The 11,933-nt window shown below is 35.5% G+C and overlaps 1 long non-coding RNA gene across 2 annotated transcripts; it reads left to right on the top strand.

Annotated features, from left to right (window-relative positions):
• Positions 1 to 8,266: 8,266 nt before the first annotated feature.
• Positions 8,267 to 9,632, top strand: LOC127075128 (uncharacterized). Of its 2 annotated transcripts, none has more exons than XR_007786223.1 (4): positions 8,267 to 8,416; positions 8,489 to 8,737; positions 8,914 to 9,165; positions 9,256 to 9,632. It is a non-coding gene; the product is annotated as an uncharacterized LOC127075128 (long non-coding RNA). The 2 variants fall into 2 exon arrangements; XR_007786222.1 differs by having other exon boundaries at positions 8,914 to 9,076; positions 9,283 to 9,631.
• The last annotated feature ends 2,301 nt before the right edge of the window (positions 9,633 to 11,933 follow it).

Below are 11,933 nucleotides of genomic sequence, written 5' to 3'. Positions count from 1 at the left end.
TTCCCATCAGAGAAGTTTGTTGGAGCTCTTTTACCCTTTTCAAGTGGAATACTTGATTAAAGAAGAGACAAAGATTCGTTCACAACATACAACCCAAATATTTTGTTGAACTTTATTTACCCTTTTCAAGTGGAATACTTTATTAAAGAATAAATGGAAACCCATTTGTGGCATACAACCCGAATCATGGTTGAGTTTATTATCCAACGACAAATGATTGTCTCTTATTTAAGAAGCTTGTTTTATTCTGAATGACAAATGGTAGTCTCTTCTCCGAGAAGTTTGTCCATTCCCCAATTAAATTTTATCTACATATCAATTACTCTTCCGTCAAATGGACCTCTCTCTCAAAAAATCCTGTCGTAGAAGTTTGTCAAAAACTATCACTTTTACTTTTCTCCTTATTTGAGATAATTTGTTATGAGATTCTTTTATCTTCCCCAGAGTGAAGTTAACTACGGTTAATGGCAATTTCCCCAATAAGTCTGTTATCAAAAATCATCCTCTCTTAAAATGGCAATCTCTCCTGAAAATTCCCGCTAGAGATGTTTGACAAGCTTCCTTTTAGATGATGCTATTTTAGCTTTACTTGAGAAATTTGTTTTGAAGATCCCCGGTGGAGTCATTGGTTCCCATCTCCCATTTAGCGATAACCCTTTTCTCAAATGAAAGTCTATTAAAGAATAAACTGGATCCTTTTTTCAATATTGGAAGTTGGTTCTCCTTCAATTATCAGAACTTACGTTCTCGTTCCCCGGTGGAGTGTTAATTTATCCCGAATAATTTAAACACTTTTCCGAGTTTGTGAGCCTTTGGTGCTATTCCCCGGTGTTAGTCCCTCTTCTCTCTGCTTGGTTTCTCCAGCAGTAGTGTGTCTCTCGTGGCATCATTACCCACGGAATTTAGATTCTTGGATTCTCATCAATCATAAGCTTCATTACGGTATATTAGGGTAAAAAAATTGGTATTTTAATATTTAAGTCTCTTAAATCTCGTCGGGACGAAGATTTCAACATTCATATCCCCGGATGGAGGAAACTTAAATAGGGGAAGCTGTAATACCCTAATTTTCACCCTAATATCCCTTCTAATTTGTAACATTTGCATAAAATCAAGGTCATCAAATACTTTTGTGTATATCCTTATGCTTTGCTAACCCCACAGAAATACAAAAAATATATGTCTTGCTTTGCTTTGTTTGCAAGTTTGTTGGAGCTCTTTTACCCTTTTCAAGTGTGTAGCGGGGTATTCGTTACCATTAGAGATATTGACTAAATCCAAGGTAAACCATACAAGTCGAGTCGTCACCGCACTTCTATTTATCCAATGGAATGGTTAGAAAGCGAACAAAAACCTAAAAGTTTTATCGAATCAAAAACTAGTAAAATGTCAGAGATCTGGGTAAGGGGGTTGGTTATGCAATGGGAAGGTTTTAAGCACCCAAAACATCCTAGGTACTCCTAGGGAGCCCTTTTCACATTGGTTGTAAGGTTGTTATTTTGTGAAATTTTTTTGTGCAAACATGATTGAAGAGATGAGAAGAGAATATACAAGTTTATTTACATTTTTGTGTTTGGATGGATCAATCCATTGCCTACGTACCATCTTAAAAAAGATTAGGATCAAAACCTCGTAGTTCGGGGTAAAAATCTCAAAATGAATTGGTGAATTGATTGGTCCAAAAGCCTTAAGGTCTTTTGTTATCCAAGGGAGAAAAACTCAACCTAAAACCACAAATCCACCATGTGAGGATAGCTTCAATATGCTAGTGAGGGGTTAACCCTATAATAAGCATGGAAGACTCATTGTCCATCACTAAGGATATAGGTGAGCATTACATCTACCTCAAGGATAACTCAAACCTAATAGCTAAAGGTTGTGAAAAAATTTGATTAAGAAAGTGGCCATTGAAACCACAAAAAGAACATTTGAGTGGGTTATATTTACCAATGAAAAGTATGTACAAAATGGTCAAAGTTGACTTAGAAGTTCAATTCAAAATAAGTGTTATGGAAAGAAAAGTTTGAAAATCAAAAGCATAAGGTTTAGGTTTCTAATGTTGAAAACAAGTGTTAAATGTTTGCACAAAGGTTTTGGCTTGGGTTAGAGTGGAGAGAAGAAGAAGAATGGCTAAAGTCCTAAACATACAAGAGGTAAGGAATAAGAAGTAAAACCACAAATGGAGTTCCTCTCTTGAGATCATATTGATGATCCAAGTAGCTCCCATCCTTTGGAATAAGCAATCTCATAAGCATAAACTCAAGCAATCAACAATCAAATGAACTCTTGGAAAGCCCCTCAATGCATCTTGGATCCCTCTCTCTTAGAAGCTCATGGTAATGGTTCCTCAATTTGGATCAAGTTGGAATCCCTAGCACAAGAACACACACATCAAAAGATTCTAGCAAAACAAACAAGGAATGGACAAGAAGAGTTTAGAAGTTGGTCCTTTCAAGGTCATCTTTCAACATTAAGCATTCTAAAGGCCCAATGCCTAGTTGCTCTTTGACTCCAAATTTGCATAGGGAAAGTCCTAAAGTCTAAGTCCATTTGTCCATTTCTTTGCATTGTGGTCAACAACAATCAAAACAAAACACAAGCACAATGATATATACACAATTATATGCTCAAGTGAGCAAAAGGCAAATTGCATTAACATAAACATGTGCTCAAATGAGCAAAGGAAAAAAGCAAATGAATAATATGTACAAGAATAGTAAATTGCAGAAAAGTAAAGTGCAAAAAGTAAATGTTAATGGTTAATGGTTAATGTTGGTAGTTAGTGTGCCATAAGACAAATTTAGCGCTATGTTAAGCAATCGTAACTGGACTTATGTAGAAGTCACAACTATCTGAGGCCGGTCAATAATAATGTAGGCAGCAACACAAGTTAGAAGTCTTGATTAGTGAACCAAGTTCCCACAACTTGCCATGCCAAAAAGAAGAAGAGAATTGATCTTGTATTGGTTTAAATCCTTTGCATGATTTAGGAAGCAACCTATACTTAATGCAAAGTCATTCATTTGATCAATTGATCAAGATGAATTAGATTTGAATCAAGGAAGATTAAGCCTCCCTAATCAATGCTAACTTATCAACCTTTAACTCATTGATCAAAAGAGAGGAGAAGAAGAAGAAGGAGATGAATAAAATGGATGATGGAAAATGGAAATGAAAAGAATAAAAGGCATTAAATGAAATAGAATGTACCAACCAACAAGTGTTGACCAATGACATTGAGGATCATGGTTAAACAATCAAAAATAGAAGTGAGATGAAGATTGGAAGTAAAGAAATGAACAAAATATTTTTGGCATTTTTAATATTTGAAATAAACTTGAATTAAAATAAAAAAAGAAAGGTCAAACTTCAAAATCACTTCAAATCAACTTTTAAAAGTCCAAGTGATTTATCCCAAGTTCCACAAGGTCAAACAAAGTTTGACAAAAAATTTCAGCATTTTTAAAAGTCAGAAACTATTTTTAATCAATTAAAAATGAATAAAAATAACCTAATTGAACTAAAATCTCAAATAAATCTCAAATCAATTAATAAATTGATGAGAATATTTTTCATAGATCCATCATCATTCAAATAGGTTGAGAAAATATTTTTGTATTTTTTGAATATCAAAAACTATTTAAAATGAATTAAAAATGACCAGAAAAGAGAAAATTCACAAAAAATATCAAATGATGAAATAAAAAATATTAAAAATCATTTTTAGAAACTAGAATTAAAAAGAGAAATAATGCAATTGGTCCCATATTTTTTGGATTTAAAATGAGAGGGTTATGAAGTTTTGAAGTTAAATGAAATAAAAGAAATAAAATGGAAATTAATAAAATCAGAAAAAAGGAGAGGCATCTGATCAAGCCTCATTAATTGACGTGGCTGATCAGACGCTCCACAAGCGCGCGCCTACCAAAGTCCTCAGTCAAGTGCATCACATGGACATTAAATAAAAGTCATAACAATGGAAGGCTGTGATTAAATCTGGAGATCTCATCCAATGATCCAGATTTGATCTGGCAAAGAGACGGTGGCCAGCGCCACCGTCTTCTCCGGTGAGTTCCGGCGAGGGCAAAAAAACACAGAGGTTCAAACGCTCACCAAAATGGACGATCTAAGCATCAATCGAAAGAGGAAGTGATGTACATCACTCCTATACCACTCACTTACACTCTAGATTCCTATTAAGAGAGAAATCAGAGATGGAAGCTTGATGGTGTTCATCATGAACTTGCTTGATTTTGAAAATTGAGCATACAGCAATGATGCCTCTATAGAGAGGACTTCAGACAACACAATATCAAGGCCAACAGATCAAAGAATAAGGAGTTTTGAAGAAAAAACCAGTTGATGAACACCTTTGAATTGTGAAGCTTTGAGTCACTTTCCTTAGTTCCTTTTGCCAAACAGAACTTAAATGGACTACATGATGAAGGTTTAGGAACTTTAGATATGAAGATTCAACCAAATTCAATTGAATTTCAGATCTGAAATTTTGAAGAAATATGAACTTAGTTCCTTTGGTATGGGTGGGAATTGATTTCTGCAGAGCTTTAGGCGCCTTTAGGTTAGTTTATAATGAAGCATAGCTGTCGCACCTCGAAAAAAATAGGGATACGACTACAAAGCGAAGCGCGATCGCACGCTCGCAATGATGGACTGAACAGAGTCGCCACCGAACTTTATTTATTCCTAAAAAGGAAAGGGGAAATATCGATAAAACCCAAGACAAAAGAAAGGATAAGATATGGTCATCGTAACCAATATCAGGGTTCGGGAGTCGATTACGTGAGGGGAAGGTATTAGCACCCCTCACGTCCGTTGTACTCAACGGGAACCATTAGGTCAGTTGTGTGCGTTAATGTTAGTTTGAAATGTTAGGCTTTTCAAGTTATTAGGTGGGAAAGAAAGAATATAAGAGAGAGGAAATGTTTTTGGATTTTTTAACGAAGGACTAAACCTAAGTTTTTTATTAGTGGGCCTGACAAGATTTAAAAATCCCGCTCCTACGTATCTCAAAAGAGAAATCAAGGCTTACGTAGTTCTGGGTAGAAAAATATTTGTTTGTTAGTCGATTTTAGCGAAAGTTATCCTGTATTAATCGACGAAAATATTGTTTTACCCAAAACAGATGAGGAGTGGACGCATACCACACATCGAACGGATTTATAAATCTACATTCGGAAAAGCGTCATTATCTCTACTCAACAATCGTGGCCGAAACTTTGTTTTGTATCACTTAAGACAAGATACCTTTCGTTTATGAAAAAGGTTTTTGATTAATCGCACGGCGGCGAGAAAAAGTTTGATTGGTTGGATGTATTTTGAGTGATGGCGAGAACTTGGATGAGCGAGATATACATCTCGAATCCTAGCCTCAGGAGTGCATGGTATACACCATGTTCCATTTCCATCTTTATTGAAAAGGTTAAGATAGGAATTAGGTATTTTTGGAATTTGATTGAGAAAGGGTTTGAAGAAACCGCATTGACAATTTTAGGCGATGGCGAGAGTTAAGATTGGCGAGGCATACGTCTCGAATCTTAACCTCAGGAGTGCATGGTATACACCATGTTCCATTTCCACCTTTATTGAGAAAGTGTTAAATAAGAATTAGGTATTTTGAGTTTTTGTTGTGAAAATGACTTGACCCTAGATCAAGTATTGATGGACGTTTAAGAGAAATTTGAATGAGTGTTTGAGAGAGCAAAGTGGATAAATTTAGATGATGGCGAGAGCTAGGATTGGCGAGATATACATCTCGAATCCTAGTCTCAGGAGTGCGTGGTATACACCACGTTCCACTTCCATCTTTATTGAAAAAGTGTTTAGATAGGGATTAATATTTTTGAGTTTTTTATTAGAGAAAATGGCTTGACGTTGAATCAAGCGTTTGATGAAAGTTTGAAAGAAATGGAATGGAATAGGAGGGAGAAATGAGTTGATTTGTTTATTGAGAAAATACTCGACGTTGGATCGAGTCATATTTTTTTGTATTTTCTAGAAATGGTGGATTCTAATCTTGTGTTAGTATCTAAAATAGAGAAATAAAACAAATACAAAATTATATACACATTGGGGAAGTGGGGTACATTTGGTCAAATGGGGATTCAAAAATCATGAAATAATTAAATCAGGCCCAAACAATAAAATGATGCGAAATATGAGTGTAAGTGCAAGAGAACCGGCTCATTGTAAGAAAGCCCAAGAGTAAGCTATGTGAGGTTGATGGCGATGCTTAAAAGCAATCGACTTACAAGGGTATGGAAAATGGGCTCGATATTAAATCGAGAAAAGTATGATTTTTATAGTTTAAAATGGTTTCGAACACATGATGCAATTAAAAGAAAAAACAAATCTATATTATTAAACCATAATAAAAAAACTATGAGTAATAAAGCATAAATATAAAAGAAAATGTTAAAAGAGAAAAAACAACGCATAGGGGAATCGAACCCACTACACTAAAGACCTAGACACCACTCCTCTCCACCAGACCACTTACCAACTAATTGTTATTTTAATATTAATTTAAATATATAAATCAAAATAAATAAATAAATAAAAGAATTAAAATGAAAAAAACTAATAAATAGAAAACTGTTGGTCTACCCTAATTATACCTAATTAAGCTAATCAAAATTAAAAAAAAACTAATTAATCAGATTAACTCCTAATTATGATCCTAAAAAATCTAATATTCTAAACTAATATTATTCTACTCTAAAACTAAATCTAATTTTAAATTTCTAATTATATCCTAAAAAATCTAATATTCTAAACCAATATTATTCTACTCTAAACCTAAAAATGCTTATGCAAATAAGCTACGAAAATAACTCAAGGTGAGAAGCGCTTATGCAAATAAGCTATTGAAAACAAATCGTGGGTTTACGTTCACAATAACAAACATCACATTCATATCAGAGCATCACGCTCATCACTGGCTCAGTATCACTCTCAGCCTTCACTCTCTCACTCACCGCCGCTCTCTCTCATTCACTCTAACTCACCTCTCTCACTCACCGCCGCTCTCTCTCATTCACTCTAACTCACCTCTCTCACCCACTGCCGCTCTCCACTTCTCTCACCCTATAACGCAAAGGTCCAAGGTTTAAAGAGAAACAAGAAGAAAAAAGGCTCACCTTTTGCGAAAACTACGGAGACGATGAAGATTCAAACCTCCCCCCTTTCGCCTCTTCAAAAGGTTTGTTCTTGATTGATTTTTTTTGATTTAGGGTTTTCTGTTTGGCCCGTTTTTTCAATCCGCCTCCCTTTGATTTCGTCTTCCCCTTTTATCCTCACAGGCTAGGGTTTCGAATTTGGTCTCTAGAGATCAAAAGAGGTTTCTGCCAAAACACTTTTTTTTGTGTTCAGTATTGGATTGGTCCTGTTTGATGCTGCAATTTGAAAAGGTATTTTGAACTTAGCTTTTTCTAATCGCTTTTGTATTAATCCCAAATTGGGAAATTTATGGATTTTTAACGCTTTGCAGATGGCTATGTTTTTACTGCAGTGAATATTCAGAGTAAAAGTGACTGTTATGGTTTGGGTGAGAATCGGTACTTAATGTTGTTCCTTGTTGGCTGTATAAGACAGATGATGTGGAGAAATTACTGAAGGTTTTCATAGATATATTTCCTGAAATAATTAAGCACAGAAGGCTATCCATTGTTCCAAACCATGAGCCTCGAGAAATTTCTGTTTTTCCTTCGACTGTTAGTTTTGCCGTAATTTGTCCGCCAACATTCTCTTTGTCAACAACTTTCTCTGCTGTGCCGGTAGGATCATTGTAATAGCAACATATGTAGTCACTATTGTTATCATACAAATGAGGAATCCATTTTGCCACGCCAACAACAGCGCTAGAATCCTTCAAACCATAACCATATAACCGAGGCATCCAACTCTTCGATTCGACAACCAAGGTCTTTTCACATCACTGCTAACTTGAGCTTCCCGTCCATAAGGAATTATAGATTTAACTCTACTCCACGCATATTCGGCCTTTTCTCCAAGATTTTTTTTTGAGACTCATGGCTAGTGAAACAGGCGGTGGATTAAACAAATGCGCCTCCACATAGATTCCTTGTTTTGCTAATTGTTTTGTTGTTTTTTTTACTGCAGTGAACTCGGTGTGGTTTTGTCGGGTGGTCAAGCTCCTGGAAGTCACAATGCGATTTCTGGAATTCTCGATTACCTTCAAGATAGAGCAAAAGGAAGCATATTGCATGGTTTTAGAGGTGGACCTGCAGGCATCGTGAAGTGCAAATACCTTGAGCTCATCTCAGACTTATTCATCCTTATAGAAATCAGGGTGGCTTTGACATGATTCGCAGTGGGAGGGCACAAGATTGATCGAAGAAAGTTGCTTCTTCTTGCCGCCGTTTTGTCGCTTATTAAGGTAGGTTGGATTTAGTTACTTTGCACTTGTTTAATGATGCTGATTCTGGTTTTTTTTTTGCAATAACTACAGGAATTTCTCGCAATAACCGTTCATGCTCCTCTGGATTCTTAAGCTTGTGGTAGTTCTTCGGATAGTTGAAGCAAGACACCGAGGTTAGACTATGCATAGCTGCAACCTTTGTCGCAGGCAACAGCAGCTTTGAGGCATTTTGTCCACCGTTTTAAGATGTAATGGGATGGTAATGTAAGTACATTTGTCACAGCGGAAACAGTTAAAACGCGCCTGCAAAGGAGGCTCGAATACTCAAACATTTGGCAGGTACCCTTAGCTCTCAAACGCATGGTTGAATGCGACAGTATATGCCCTGTTGATGTCTTTAAAGTTTGTAAGCTTGAATGGAGGCTGAATTGTGAATTAGTTAGAAATTCAATTGTTCATTCGGTTAGAAGTTGAGAAGTGGTTTTGATAATGACCAATGTAATTAATTTTTGCAGGTTATGGCTGGTGTGATCGGTTATGGACCAGGTTGTATGGTGCTCAAATCAAGTTCAGTTAAAACCAAAGAATCTCCTTCAAGTAAGCCACTTGGAATAAATCCTGAAAATCTATTGTTGCTAAGCTTAAGGATTTGGAGATCGTAAACAAAATAGAATCCAGGTAATTCACCATTCAATTGGTTATAACTGAGATCCAACACCTTCAAGTTTTGGAAAACCGGTAGCTCAGCTCCACCAACCAATGAACCGGTAAGCTGGTTATGGCTAACAACTCCAGGGGCTCTAATTGTTAATTGTCGTAGTTAAGTTGGTTCTTACTCCGATATCTGAATTTAGCAGCTTCATTGACACTTTAATCAAAATCAGGAAATATACAATCTGCTCAATGGAATTCATGAATCCTGGAATGGAGCCGAAGTGTATTCGTATTGCCGGCTGGATTAGTTTTGCAGAAGAGATTTTAGTTTTTTTCCGCGTTTGCATTTGGAAGGCTCGCATTTCATGTCGGCGTCTTCGGCCAGACCTTGCTTCTGCTCGGTTTTGGAGCCGCTGTTGCAACTTGCTTTTAGGATGTTTTTGTTGTATCATGTGTTATCTTCGTTTTAGTGAGCTCAATCTAGTACATCTTTGTGCTTTCTGATATCACTATTATTGTACAATACTGAGATCTTTATTCCCAAATTTTTTAATATATTATTTTGCCATTAAAAAAAAAACTAGACCAAAAGGTGCACGGTTATACAATGAAGTTCATATGGATGGATTTTTTTAAGATATGCAACTAAATGTCTTTGTTGCCACATATTCTTTTCCCACAGAGGCTTAAGAATAAAATATGACGTGCTTAGCATGTAGAAATGTAAATGCTTTATGCCACTCTCAGTCATTTTTCTTTACATGGGTCAATCTTTAGCGGTTTAGCATAAAAGAATGCACACCAGCCTGTTGCAAATGCGTGCCAATTCATGAATCTTCATGCCTTCTTCCAAATTGGAGGTGTAAGCACCAACTCGCAATGTACTAACCACAGTAACCCAGTTGAGTTATTGGTTTGATTATAAAAAAATGGATATGGATTTTTTAGGAATGATCCAAGACTAATCTAAATATCAATTCAAATAATAATAACAAATCAGCAAAAAACCAACTTAAAATCAAATTAATCTATAATTCATTAAAATTACTTCGATATCAACTCTAACATTTATTTGAAAATTAAAATCAATTAGAGTTTGAATCATTAGTAACAATAACAATTAAAATTAAATTGAAATTTGGAATTAAACTTAATTTGAAATTAAAATCAAATTGAAAAATTAAAAAGTCAAATGATTAAAATCCATTCTATAATCAAAAGCACCATGATCAAAAGGCATAGACAATGACCAATGTGTAACAAAAATATGGATTTGGGAATGAATGTGTGCAAATGAACCTAAAGCCAAGTGCCAAACAAAAATGAAAAATGGAAAAAATTCAGGGTCAAAATCGGGGTATGACAATAGCACATGTATTTATAGCTGGAATTGGCTGAACAAGTGAGTTTGCTCGTGTGTATGGCAAATGGATTTTTCTTGCATGGGCTTGCATGATCATGTAGAAGGCCCAAACTCAATTGTATTTGCATGCTGATGACCAACCAACTTGAAATGGACATGTAGTTTGCAAGGCAATGGCTTGTGCATGAAGCTTTCACATGAATTCCATAATTGTACCTAAAACACCATCTCTTCGAAAATGCTAATTAGAAAATCCAAACATAAGCATGTGGGTAATGGTTGGAAAGGTCTTGACATAAGTAACAAATGTTATGTTGGACAAAAACTCATTTGAAGTGTGGAAATTTATGAAAACAGGCCATGAAGTTCATAGTGCAAACACATGCTTTTGAGAATTTTGCCAAATTGAACCAACTTCAAGCCCTTCTGTTTTGATGATGCAAGCCTCAAATGGAAATACCTTCAACATCAAAGTTGTAGATCTTTTCAAGAAAATCAAAATGGACTTAAATTGTGCAACATTTAGAGTTTTGATGAAGAAGTTATGAGCACTTGAAGTTGGATTTTTTTGCCTTTCAATGCATTTGGTCCAAAGTGACCTATAATGTTTTGCATTATCACATGTATTTATTTTGATATTTTGAAATTTTGTTCAAAATCAAATTTGAATTAGACACAATAAGCTTTCCAATTCATTTGATCCCACCTCAAAATCATAAAAAATGAATGATTTATGTTCTTGGGAAGTTGACCCAAAATTAGGTTTTCGGTCAAAATGACCTATAATGTCTTGGAATGGGAGATGACGTTCCAAGCTTCAAATAATATTTTGGTGAAAATGAAAGTTGTTAATATTGTTCTTAAGAACATTGTTTCTTTTGGGATCATCTCCATTTGACCAACACATAAAAAGTTAGGTCTCAGTGCATTTCAAAATAGTCAGATGAATTGACTGATCAACTTCTCAAGTCCACAACTCATATCTTGATGAATTGATGATTGAGTACACTCAAATAAGTTCAAATATGCATGAAATAATGAATTATAGAACTTACCTTGATTGTATTTGACCATGGGCTGAGGTTGCTTCATTAGCAAGGCATTGTGGGTGATCAGATGAATTAGGGTTTACTTAAGGAACAAGCCTCAAACCCTTTGATTTGCCTTGATCAAAATGATGAATTCAGATGCTAGGGAGGTATATTTGATGGATGAGAGCTTTGGGAACCATTGCCATGCTTGCCTTCATCTTCTCTTGGCCATATCTTTGCACCAAGGATCACCTAGAAGCTTTTTTGACCTTGTGATTGCTCAAGCTACAAACAAGAGATGTTAGTGACATATTTTTGTGCTCTTGGTTAGTAAATAAAATGAGAAAAGCCATGATATATAATTCAAGCATGCTTAGTGATCTCAAACCACTCACAAGAAGTCCCACCCAAAGGCAAAGGGAACCAAGACACTCATGATGCTTGAGGCTTTGTAAGTGCAATGCTATGATTCCATGAGGGATCTTAG

This window comes from Lathyrus oleraceus, chromosome 4 (genome assembly GCF_024323335.1).
Source record: "Lathyrus oleraceus cultivar Zhongwan6 chromosome 4, CAAS_Psat_ZW6_1.0, whole genome shotgun sequence".
Taxonomy (NCBI): domain Eukaryota; kingdom Viridiplantae; phylum Streptophyta; class Magnoliopsida; order Fabales; family Fabaceae; genus Lathyrus; species Lathyrus oleraceus.
The sequence above is the reverse complement of the archived record's forward strand: the minus strand, read 5'-3'. Positions and strand labels throughout refer to the sequence as shown.